This window comes from Vicugna pacos, chromosome 15, assembly GCF_048564905.1.
Source record: "Vicugna pacos chromosome 15, VicPac4, whole genome shotgun sequence".
NCBI classification, from domain to species: Eukaryota; Metazoa; Chordata; class Mammalia; order Artiodactyla; family Camelidae; genus Vicugna; species Vicugna pacos.
Genome location: NC_133001.1, coordinates 25,251,475 through 25,264,022, shown reverse-complemented (window position 1 = coordinate 25,264,022; position 12,548 = coordinate 25,251,475). Strand labels below are relative to the sequence as shown.

Genomic DNA, 12,548 nt, shown 5'->3' with positions numbered 1-12,548 from the left:
GCATCTTTTCATGTGCCTGGTCTTTTTTTTTTTTTTTTTAAGCTGTATGAGCTATTTGTATATTTTGGAAGTTAGTGGAATCCTTTGTAAATATTTTCTCTCAGTCAATAGGGTTGTCTTTTCATTTTGTTGGTGGCTTTCTCTGCTGTGCAAAAGCTTATGTTTGATTTGGTCTCATTTATTTCTGCTTTTCTTTCTTTTTCCTTGGGAGACTAAGAAAACGTTACTGTGATTTATGTCTGAGAAGGTTTGGCCTATGTTCTCTTCTAGGAGTTGTATGGTACCATGTCTTATATTTAACTCTTTAAGCCTTTTTCAGATTATTTTTATGTATGGTGTGAGGGAGTGTTGTAATTTCACTGACTGATTTACATGCAGCATCCAGCTTTCCTAACACCACTTACTGAAGAGACTTTTCTCTCATTGTATATTCTCGCCTTTGTTGAAGATTAATTGACTTGAAGTGTGTGGGTTATTTCTGGGCTCTTCATTCTGTTCCACTGATCTGTATGTCTGTTTTTGTGCCAATGCCACGCTGATTAGATTACTGTGTCTTTGTAGTATTGTCTGAAGTCTGGGAGAGCTATGCCTCTAGCTTTTATCTTTTTCCTCAGGATTGTTTTGGCAACTCTGGGTCTTGTGTGGTTTCCTAATAAGTTTTGTTTATCCTTTAAAAACAAGGGCTCAGTTTTTTTATTGATTTATTTTTTGTTTTTTTAAATCTCTTATTTTATACATTTCCATTCTGATCTGGGGGCGTGTTTGGTGTTATGACCAGAGTCTGCACTGGATGCTGGGCAGGGCCTCCTCCTTGCCATGTGGTTGTCCCAGCCCTGTTGGAGGCGGGGTCTGCTCCCCAGTTGTTGGAGTAGAAGCCCTCAAATGGAGTTTCTAAGCCGTGGTGTGAGGTAGGCAGGACTGGAGGGGTCCCACTGGGAAAGGAGCTGCCAACATGTTCTTCCCCACGAGCTGTCAGGATGTTCAGTTCTGTGACCCTGCCTGCTACCCACTGTGTGCACCCACAAAGATCTCTGTTGCTGGCACTGTCCTCGACGGCCACCTTCACTTCCAGGCTTCAGTACTCGGCTTTAAGGTATGCACGCATGCTGGCTTACAGAGCCACGAGCGCCTAAACCCTCAGTAGTCGAGTTCCCTGAGCCTGCAGACAACTAGCTCAGGTGTCCCTCAGGCATGCCCTGGGGTCCTAGTCCCAAAAGCTGTTTGAGTAAGAACCCACTGGAGCTGTGGAACCTGCAGTGGAATTGCCAATAATTGGCTCACATTCCAACCCCGCCTGTGTGTGTGTGTGTGTGTGTGTGCCCACAAAGTTCCCAGAACCCACAGCAGCCAGAGCCACACACTCCTCCCTGCCTGTGTTGACAACGGGGCTCCAGTGGTGACCTGAGGACCCACGTTCTGTCCTATGCATGCCCCAAGCTGTGGCTCAGGCCATGTTCCCGGCTCTTCAGGCTATCTCCACGAGACCAAATCCAATCCTGTCCCCAGGTCTGTCAGCTGAAGCCTGAGTTTCAGCACCCAGTCACTGTGCACGTGTCTTGGCTGAGAACTGTGGTGAAGTGACCAGGACCACCTGTGCTGATCTACCATGAGGGTCCACAAGGCAGCTCCCACACTCTCCATCCTCTAAAGCTCATTATCTGTCCTAGAGACTGACCATCCAGTGAATGAGATTTCCAGGATGAGGGAAACTTTCCTCTTTCACAGCTCCCGTCCCAATTCCTCCTCTTCTCCCTTTCCCTTTGTCCTACCCAATTATGTGGGGGATCTTTCTTGCAGCTGTGATTTGATGAGCTCTGCAAGCTTTCAGTAGGTATTCTGTGAGATTCGTTCTACATGCAGATGTGTTTTTGATGTATTTGTGGGAGCAGTGTGCTCCACATACCTCTACTCTGCCGTCATGATGTTGAGTCTATCCAGGTCTGGAGGTCGGAAGTTCAAAATGGGCTTTGCAGAGCTACAATTAGGGTGTCCAACACTAGAGCACCTCAATATATACAGCAAAGGTTAACAGACATAAAAGTAGGAACTGACAGTAACAGTAATACTGGGGGACCTTAACACCCACTTACATTGATGGACAGATCATCCATATAGAAAATCAAGTAAACAGAGAAGTTAAATGACACATTAGACAAGGTGTGCTTAATTGATACTTGTAGAGCATTCTACCCAGAAGTGGCAGAATATACATTCTTTTCAAGTGCACATGGAACACTTCCCAGGATGGATCACCTGCTTAGCCATAAAGCAAGCCTTAGTAAACTTAAGAAAGTTGATCATATCAAGCATCTTTTCCAACCACAACACTGTGACATTAGAAATCAACTACCAGAAAAAACCTGCAGGAAACAAAGACGTGGAGGGTAAATAATATGCTACTAAACAATCAATGGATCACTGAAGAAATCAAAGAGGAAATCAGAAAATGCCTAGAGACAAATGAAAACAAAAACATGATGATCCAAAATCTATGGGAAGCAGCAAAAGCAGTTCTAAGAGGGAAGTTTATAATGATACAAGCTTACCTCAGGAAACAAGAAAAATCTCAAACAAACTAACTTGACACCTAAAGCAGCTGGAGAAAGAAGAACAAACAAAATTCCCAATTAGTAGAGGAAAAGAAATCCTAAAGATCAGAGCAGAAATAAATAGAGAATTAAAAAAATAAATAGGTAAGATCAATGAGACTAAAAGCTGGTTCTTTGAAAAGATAAACAAAACTGATAAAACCTCTAGCCAGACTAATGAAGAAGAAAAGGGAGAGGGCCCAAATCCATAAAGTTAAAAAGGAAAAAGGAGAAGTTACAACTGACACCACAGGAATACAAAGGACCACAAGAGACTACTATGAGCAACTATATGCCAGTAAAATGGACAGCCTAGAAGAAATGGGCAGATTCTTAGGAAGAAACAATCTTCCAAGACTGAACCAAGAGGAAATAGAAAATATGAACACACCAATTACCAGCACTGAAATTCAACCAGTAATTAGACCCCTAACAAACAAAACGTCCAGAACCGTTGGTATGTACATATATAACTGAATTACTTTGCTGTACATCTGGAAGTAACCCAACATTGTAAATCATACACGTCAATAAAAAATAATTTTAAAAGTGTTGTGGCCTCAGCCACTGCAGCCACCCCTGACTGCACCCTGAGGGGATCCTGGATGGAAAGAAAAAGAGGACGTTGGCCCAAGATCGTTACGATGTGTATCAAAGGACTGATTTCAGTGAGCCCAGACTGTTGCATCTTCCCATATACAGAAAAGTTTTAAATTCATTAACCTTAGATACCTGACTTTCTTTAATGTTCTGGCCATCTGGATTTTAGCAAAAACTCCTATGTATCCTGGTTCCTTCCTTACCTCTTTGGAGAAGCCCCTCAGCTATCTGAGATGGTGCTTTTTAGGCTTGATTTCTCAGCAAGTCTGCCAAGTAAAACATAATTCAAAAAAAAAAAAGGATTTTAGAGGAGAAGGAAAACTTGGTAAGCTGAATTTTGCACTGTGGAGAGTGAAGGATAAAGGCGAGCATTTGCAAATACACACTGTATATCTTCATTTGAGCTTTTGCTATATAATAAACACAGTGGTAGGCATTACACAGAAAATGCTGAATAAAATGGTCTTTAGCGCTCACCCAACTCACAGTCTGTAGGTATGACATACTTAAAAGTGTTTCCTGGTGCTAACAAAAAGCTCATTTGACTATTAAAAACATTTCCTGTGGTTTTCCCAAATGCCAGACTCATGTCTTCTCATATCCTTCCATATGGCTCCCAGCCTACTTCACCTCATATCCATTATCCCTTTCTCACACTCTTTTGGGGGTTTTTTTGGTGGGTAGACATATTTCAAAGTCACTGTTTGGGCTCAAACCAAGGTGATTCACCACATTTCCTGAAAATGAAGGTCCTGAAAGTTTTACTTCCATAAGCCATCCATTGGCCAATTTGGAAACTTATTTTGAGAAAAAGATACAGTCAGCAAGTATTTGGGGAGAGTTTCTGTTTTAATCTAGTAAGATAAAAGTTAAGGCCCCAATGTGTGCACTCCTCTTCCACTCTGAGTGACACGCTGTCATTCAGAGAGATGTTCAAGTAAATTCAGTGTCAGAATCCAGCTGTGGGAGCAAACTGATGAACTGAAACAAACTGCCTTGATGGAAGGCAGACCATAAATACGGGCTGCTCTTCCTTCTTCTGTGCCTAAGTACCCTGATTTTGATCAACAGCCTCTCTTGGCTCTATCGAGGCAGAGATTTCCACCTAATTCATACAGTTTCTCTGATACAAAAACCTCAAGCATGTAATTTCTTCCTCCTGACAGCCTGTGGCCTCTGAAGTTCATTCCTCCAAGGGTAAGACATCAGCCTGAGAGGGTGCCCAGGCTAAATGAGGTCTCATAACAGACAGATTCTAGGGAGAGGTGAGTGAGTAATATTAACGATGTATTAAATAAACAGCAGTGACCATGTATTGAGCATTCACTGTATGCTTTATGTGCATAAATGCATTTAACCCCTATAACAGCGCTATGAGACAGCCACTAGTATTATCACATTTTACAAAACAGCCACGAAGAATTTTAAAAGTACATATAAGATCACACAGCTAGGATGTAGCTGAGTGATTTTCAGTTCAAGCAGAGTAACTGAAGCAACTGCTTATAATCACTACACTACAGAAAAAAGCCTTACTCTTAAAATAAGACTTGCTCACTCAGTACTAATAAGTTTAAAATCCTTTTTATCCTTAGTTACTTGCAAAAGAGAGATTAGCTTTTAGTAAAAATTTTCAGCTACTGAGTTTGTATTGGAGACCCTCAGCCAACCATGTTTTATATGCACAGATTTCACAATATAACTGATAAAAAGACTTGAACATAGGATACTGTTTAAAATCTCAAAACCAATAATAATTTTAAAAAACCCAGTCAAAAATGGGCAAACTGAGCAGACTGTTCACCAAAGAAGATGCACAGATGGTCAGTAAGCACAGAAAAAGATCCTCAATATCAAAAGTCATTGGGGAAACGCAAATGAAAAGACGGTGCTTTACCACTACATGGCTGATGAATGGTTAAAATTACATAGACTGTTTATACCAATTGTTGGTGAGGATACGGAAGAACCAAAACCCTCAAATACTGGTGTTTATGTAAAATGGTATAAACATTTTGGAAAATAACCTGGCAATTTCTTGCACACTTAACAAATGAAGGAGGCATTCCACTCTTTGGTATTAACTGAAAAAATAAAATAAAGGTATGTCCACATAAAGACCTAAACACAAATGTTCATATCTGACTAATCTGTAGTAGCCAAGACCTGGAAACATGCAAGATGTTCAACAATATCTGTATGGCCAGACTGTGGTATATCTATACAATGGAATGCTATTAATCAATAAAGTATGAAATACTGATACATTCAACAACATGGATACATCTCTCAAAATAATTATATTGAGTAAAAGAAGCCAGATACGAAAGATTATGTAATTTATGTTTCCAATTATATAAAACTCAGGACAATGCAAACTAATCTTTAGTGACAGCAGAGCAATTGTTGCCTGGGAGACGGGTGATAGGGAAGGAGAGGACCGAGAAAGTATAGATACACGACAAACTTTGGGAAACAACAGATCTGCCCACTATTTTCATTGTAGTTATGGTTTTTCAAGACTTATCAAATGGCATACTTCCCATGTGAAGATCATTGTATGTCAGATATACCACAGTAATAAAACTTTTAAAAGAAAAAGAAACAGAAAAATGGCAGTAGCACTGTTGTTGAGAAACATGAAGATTTCTCTAAAATTTTCACTGTTGGAGCTTTGTGGCATTAACATTTTGGGGGATTTTAATGTATATTTTGTGGACTCTGTAGTACTCAAAATATTCTAATTCTAAAAACTTGAATAGATCTGGAGAAAATGTTTTTTCCTGCAGGGGAGTCTCCTCTTGTCATTCAGATCTGCTGAGTGGTTTGGTTGCTTTTTCCTGACAGAAATTTGAAGTAGGCCTGACTGCACATGTTGGGGTAACATCTGGTAATCTTCCTGAGAAGTAATCTCATGATGGAACCGTCTGATCAAAGTGTTCCCCAGGAGATGTACAACTGAATCATTTCAGGGTACTGCTTTAAATTGTCAGTCATTTCAGAATGCCAGAGAAATCTGTTTTTCTAGTATATTGAAAAAGGAGACTCCTGTAAGATCCTTGCTTGGCTCACCTTGAACCTGAATTCCTACTGCAAATGCGTATTTCATTTCTCCTAAGTGCCTGTGATTAACTTTTAGGAGTCGTTTGGTTGTGTTATTGACAACCACAACAAAGAAGTTACGTATATTGAAGGTTGATGAGTGTCCAGCTAACAACTTCTTTCTACCAGGGGATATTCAAAAGTCAGTAAAGAACATTTGTTATGTAAGACTGGAAGCACTTTTGGATTTTCAGCTATCGTATTTCAGTAGCTGTCAGGAAGATTCTATACATACCAAGGGTGAACCTAAGCTTTCACAGCCATTTTTTATCCACATCATAGTACTATAAAGTTAAGAGTTGTGTGCTGTATTTCACACATCTTTGAATGTGCATCAGGGCTCTGTAATATTCTGTGGGGAAAAAAAAAACTTTTCAAAATGAAATCAAGCAAATTATGAGCATGTATTACAGATATGTTAGTATCAAAGTGTATCTTCTCAGTTCTACCTTTGGGAAGTACTTGAATCCCTCAAAAGTAGAGATTTTTCAGGTGATTTTATTATACATTTCTTATTTTAGAATATATTTACTTTGATATGCTATTAAAAATAGATTTATATGCATATTTATTTATACATATATCCACACACTGTATATAATTAATGATCATTAAGTAGGTTTTGTTTATATTTTTCACCAAGCCAAAACTTACCTAGAATTCAGCATTCCTACTTTTATAAGTATTATTAGTAATCAGAATGGATTTAATTCTTACATTGCATAGGTATGATTATTTCACATCATAGATTCAGCCCTAGGAAGCATTTAATTGATACCCATAATAAACTCAGTTTTTTTATAAGCTAACAAATCCTAATCCTTCAAGACAGAATTGTAAACAGGACCAACATCCATGAGGCACATAATTGTTTTTTCTTCGCTGATAATAATTATTTGCTCTATCACCATATGTGTATCTACATTTATTTACACACACACACACACACACACACACACACACACTCAAATCAACTCACACGGTCCTGTACACATACTCAAATGCGGGAAGTCAATTAATTGTAGTATTCATGTGTAAATGGTATGACTCAAATATAGTGCATTATTCAATCAAGAAAATAGATTTTTAAAAAATTGTAGGCTTTTTTCCTGGCAAAAGTGTGTAATTAAATTAGTTCTCTCTGTTTTGTGGATTTTTATGCCACAAAAATAAAAATTGTGTTGCACTTAGGAATTGTTTGATAATATTCAAAATTCTGATGGGGTTTCAAAAACTTTAGATAATTTATATTATATTAGGGACTTCATGTGCACAAGAGCTACTGCCTACTTTTTGTGGTCTACCAGTCATCAAATAATACGTGATTTTACTCCTATGCTTTATCTTCTGGCAAATTATAATCTACCCTCATAGCCTACTGTTCAGTTTCTAAAACACTATGAAAGGGTACTGAATGTAAATAAGGGCATTTTGATAAAACTTTATTTTATACAGAAAAATAACAGATTAATGAATATTTAGAAGTAGGCTGACTTCAAGACAGTATCAAATTTCCAGAAATAGACTAATTTAAAAGATGTATGGATGGTTTTATTTTGTTGGGAAGGAAGTGGATGGAACAACCCAGCCTGGAAACAGGAACAAATGTTCGCCGAAGGCACCGTGAGCCCCTCCTCCTAGAATTTTATTACACAGCCCTATTATCAAGTGGGCACTTCCTCAAGCTAAATTAAAAGCACACTTTTACATAATTTTAAATATGTCTGGTATTTCCATTATAAATCAGTAATGAAGAGCAGTTTCTCTATGCCTTCCGTACTCTCAAACTTCTAAAATATTCTAAGACATGGCGATGATTACAGAGAAAGTTTATACCACAAATGACATGGAGAACTTACCAGTCTTACCTCTGTATGCATCTCTGTACCTTGTTACTGAAGGAAAAAAACATCTAATAGTAGTTAAGGATTTAAATCATATTTATCACAATATGCAGGTAATGTAAGTCATAGACTGATACCATCATACTATTATTTCAAATTACTCTGATGTGGTCTAATGAAAGCTGTTTAGAAAGTGGCAAAATGAAGCTAATTTGGGGGGTACAGTGTGAAGGAATGAGGGGTGACTACTATCGGGTATGGGGTTTCCCTTTGCAGTGATAAAAATGTTTCAGAATTAGATAGTAGTGATGCTTTTACAATCTTGTGGATATACTGAATTGTGCACCTTAAAATGATACACTGTATACATTTAAAAATATGGGAAATATATCTTGATTTTTAAAAATGAAGCTAATTTGGAAAAAAAAGTTCTATGAATATGGTACTTTTATTATGAACCTAGTCCTTCATCTAATAGTATTACTGTGTTGTATTGAATATATTTCTTTCAAGAGTTTGAGAATTTTTATAGCAACTGATTTAAAATCTGTCAGATAATTTCAACATCTGTATCATTCCATCACTGACATCTGTTGATTGTCTTTCCTGATGCAAATTGAGATTTTTCACGTTTCATTATACATTGGAACATTTGGAGTATTACATTATGAGACTGAGTCCTTTTTTTTTCCAGTTTCTCTGACCTTTTATACTTTTTTAAAGTTCTTTTTTAATTGAAGTATAGTCAGTTACAATGTGTCACTTTCTGGTGTACAGCATAATGTTTCAGTCATACGTGTAACATACATACATTTGCTTTCATATTCTTTTTCATAATCGGTTACTACAAGATATTGAACACAGTTCCTTGTGCTTGTACAGAAGAAATTTTTTTATCAATTTTATATATAGTAGTTACTATTTGCAAATCTCGAACTCTCAATTTATCCCTTCCCACCCTCTGTCCCCCAGTAACCATAAGTTTATTTACTATGTCTGTGAGAGACTCTGGGTCTTGTTCAAATCCTGTGAAGAAAGTTGGTGCAGGTGTATCTCAGAGATGTGGGTTCAGTTCCAGACAGCAACTGTTGCAATAGTGAGTCACACAAATTTTGTTTCCCAATGTGCATAAAAGTTATGTTTACACTATACTGTAGTCTATTAAATGTGAAATAGAATTACGTCTAAAAATAATATACATACCTTAATTTTAAAAACCTTTATTGTTAAAAAGTGCTAACCGTCATCTGAGCCTCTAGCAAGTTGTAATCTTTTTGCCAGTGCAGGGTCTTGCCTGAATGTCGATGTCTGCTGACTGATCAGAGCGGTGGTTGCGGCAGTTTTTTAAAGTAAGACAGCAGTCAAGTTTGCTGGCATTGGCTGACTCTTCCTTTCACAATTTCTCTGTAGTGCGCATTGCTGTTTGATAGCATTTTACCCAAAGTAGAACTTCTTTCAGTACTGGTGTCAGTCCTCTCAAGTCTTGCCACTGCTTTATCAACTAAGTTCATGCGATACTCTGAATGCTTTGTTGTCATTTTAACAGTCTTCACCAGGAATAGTTTCCATCTCAGGAACTGCTTTCTTTGTTCATCCATAAGGAGCAACTCATCATCTTGTCATGAGACTATAGCAATCCACCTCTTTTGGCTCCACTTCTAATTCTAGTTCTTCTGCTGTGTCTGCCACATCTGCAGTGACTTCCTCCACTGAAATCCTGAACCCCTCAAAGTCATCCGTGTGTGTTGGAATCAATTTCTTTCAAACCTCTGTTAATGTTGACATTTTGACCTCTTCCTATGAATCACAGATGTTCTTAATGGCATCTAGAATGGTGAATTGAATTGTTCCCAGAAGGTTTTCAATTTACTTTGTCCAGATCCATCAGAAGAATCACTATCTACGGCAGCTATAGCCTTAAAAAAACAAATTTCTTTAGTGTTGAGACTTTTAAAAAGTTGGATTTACTCCTTGATCCCTAGGTTGCAGAATAGATGTTGCATTAGCAGGCATAAAAACAACATTAATCACATGGTACACCTCCATCAGTGCTCTCGGGTAACCAGGTACCTTGCCAGTGGACAGTAATACTTTGAAAGGAATCTTTTTTCTTTTTTCCCCTAAGCAGTAAGTCTCAACAGTGGGCTTAAAATATTCAGTAAACCATGTTGTAAAGAGCACTGCTGTCATATCCAGCACATCTCTGTTGCTCCACTGATAGAGCACAATTTAGCATAATTCTTCGGGGCCCTAGGATGTTTTGGAATGGTAAATGAGTACTGGCTTCAACCAAAAGGTTACTCGCTGCATTTACCCCTAACAAAAATGCCAGCTGTTCTTTGAAGTTGTAAAGCTGGGCACTGACTTCTTCTCTGTAGCTATAAAAGTCCTAGATGGTATCTCCCAGTAGAAGGCTGTTCTGACCGCCTTGAAAATCTGTTGTGTGGTGTCGCCGCCTTCATGAGTCATCTTAGCTGGATGCTCTGGGTCACTTGTGGCAGCTTCTACATCAGCATTTGCCACGAAGGTGGCTTCTTTTCCTTAACTTCATGAACCAAACAAACTCTGCTGGCTTCAAACTTTTCTTCTGAAGCTTCCTCATTTCTCTCAGCCTCCATGGAATTGAAGAGAGTTAGGGTCTTGCTCTGTATTAGGCTTTGGCTTAAAGGAATGTTGTGGCTGGTTCAGTCTTCTGTTCAGACCATGGAAACTCTCTGTCAGCAATAAGGCTGTTTTGTTTTCTTGTTTGTGTGTTCATTGCAGTAACACTTTCAATTTCCTTCAAGAACTTTTCATTCACAACTTGGCTATTTGTCATAAGAGGCGTAGCTTTGGCCCATCTGGCTTTCAACATGCCTTCCTCACAAAGTTTCATTGTTTCTAGGTTTTGATGTAAGTGAGAGACGTGCAGCTCTTCCTTCACTTGGTTACTTAGAAGCCATTGTAGGATTATTAACTGGCTTAATTTCAATATTGTTGTGTCTCAGGGAACAGAGAGGCCCGAGGAGAAGAAGAAGGTCAGGGGATCAGCTGGTCACTGGAGCAGTCAGAACAGTATCTGTTAAGTTCATCATCTTATATGGTGCCCCAAAACAATTACAGTAGTAGCATCAAAGATGTTACCATTACAGAGTTACCATTACAAATATATTAATAATAAAAAAAGTTTGAAATAATGCAAGAATTACCAAAATGTAACAGAAATACGAAGTGAACAAATGCTGTTGGAAATACGGCGCCATTAGAATTGCTCGATGCACGGTTGCCACAAATCTTTGATTTGTAGGAAACACAGTGTTGAAGTACAAGAAAGTGATCTGAGGTAAAATGAGGTATGCCTGTATTTAGTTTCAACCTTTTGTGGCCAGTGGTTCCAGTGTCAGTTCGGTTTTCCCTGATGTTGCAGCATTGTCCAGGTCTGTCCCACTTGTGCACTACTCAGGTCGCTCTGGGATCTGGGCAGAGGTGTACACAGCAGTTCAAGTTCTCAAGGTTTTGGTGTGTTAATTAGGATCAGATCCATGTATATACTGATTGAGGATTGAGCCTAGGGATGCATACACTTTATGGTGTCATTTCCTCCTTACTTTCCATTACCCCAGTATTTTTCTTAAGCACCTCTTTTCAATTGTTCAGCCAGAGACCACCTACTTTCATGACTTGTACCACATCTGGGGCCAATTAGTGGGAGGTCTTGGAGAGAGAGAGAAAAAGTGAAAAAAGGCAATTGGGTTTGGCCCCAGCCTCTGGTTGCCACAGCCGCACCAGAAGGAGATAAATGTTTCCTGCCCTCAGAGTTTTGGCTCTTGCACACGTCATCGCCAACCACTGTCACTGCCTCCAACATCTGCACCATGGCGCTTCCTGGTGACTGGAGTGTGAAAGAACAGAGGGAAAAGAGAAAGAAGGCCAAGGGGTGGATTTAGTCCACTCTCTCTGAGTTTTAAGAGCTTCCTTTCATGACCCTCCATCCAGGCTCTCCTGGGAGTCTCACTCTCTGCTCTTTCTAATGCCCACTTCCAGGCTGCAGACTGGGGACACACAAAAAAGTGGGATACTCACTGCTGGTTCAGTGGTGACTCAAATTCTGCTATCCTTCTCTGATCCATCTGTGCTATTTACTTTTCAGAGTTCTCAAATAATGGGGCCATGAATTTTGTTCAGGTTTTATAGTTGAGTTCACTTAAGAGAAACTGTTACCTTCATCTCGGGTTAACTCCATATTATCTGGAATTGGAACGCTGTAATGCGTATAATATGTAAATAAGATGTAGCATACATAATGTCTGCAATGTAAAAAACTATTTAGAAAAATAGTTTTCTCTGGAATTCTTAAAATAATATTTTATTCAGACATTGTAGAAACCATGGCAATAATTGATGATCATCAGTTCACAGTTTTACTTGACCAGAA

The 12,548-nt window shown here is 38.7% G+C and overlaps 1 long non-coding RNA gene across 2 annotated transcripts in view; it reads left to right on the top strand.

The window, feature by feature from the left end:
* LOC116279438 (uncharacterized) overlaps positions 1–12,548 on the top strand; it is a 178,606-nt gene that overhangs the window by 95,821 nt on the left and 70,237 nt on the right. The gene's annotated exons all lie outside the window — the stretch shown is intronic.